Consider the following 242-nt stretch of genomic DNA (forward strand, 5'->3'; position numbering starts at 1 on the left):
CTTCTCCATCTCTCCCTCCTTCTTTCTCTTCCTTCTCCCTCCTCCCTCCTCCCTCATTCTCTTCTCTCTCCCTCCTCATTCCCCCCTCTCCCTTCCTCCCTCTCTCCCTCTTCCCTGCCATCCCTCTCTTCTCCCTTTCCTTTGCTGACATTCTTGGTGCTTTCCCTGCGTTTCCTCGTGGCCCGCCCCTCTCCAGCTCCGTGGCTTTGGGCCACTGCCCCCCACTTACTTCTTGCATTTTC

This window comes from Vombatus ursinus, unplaced genomic scaffold (genome assembly GCF_900497805.2).
Source record: "Vombatus ursinus unplaced genomic scaffold, bare-nosed wombat genome assembly UNPS02014159.1, whole genome shotgun sequence".
NCBI classification, from domain to species: domain Eukaryota; kingdom Metazoa; phylum Chordata; class Mammalia; order Diprotodontia; family Vombatidae; genus Vombatus; species Vombatus ursinus.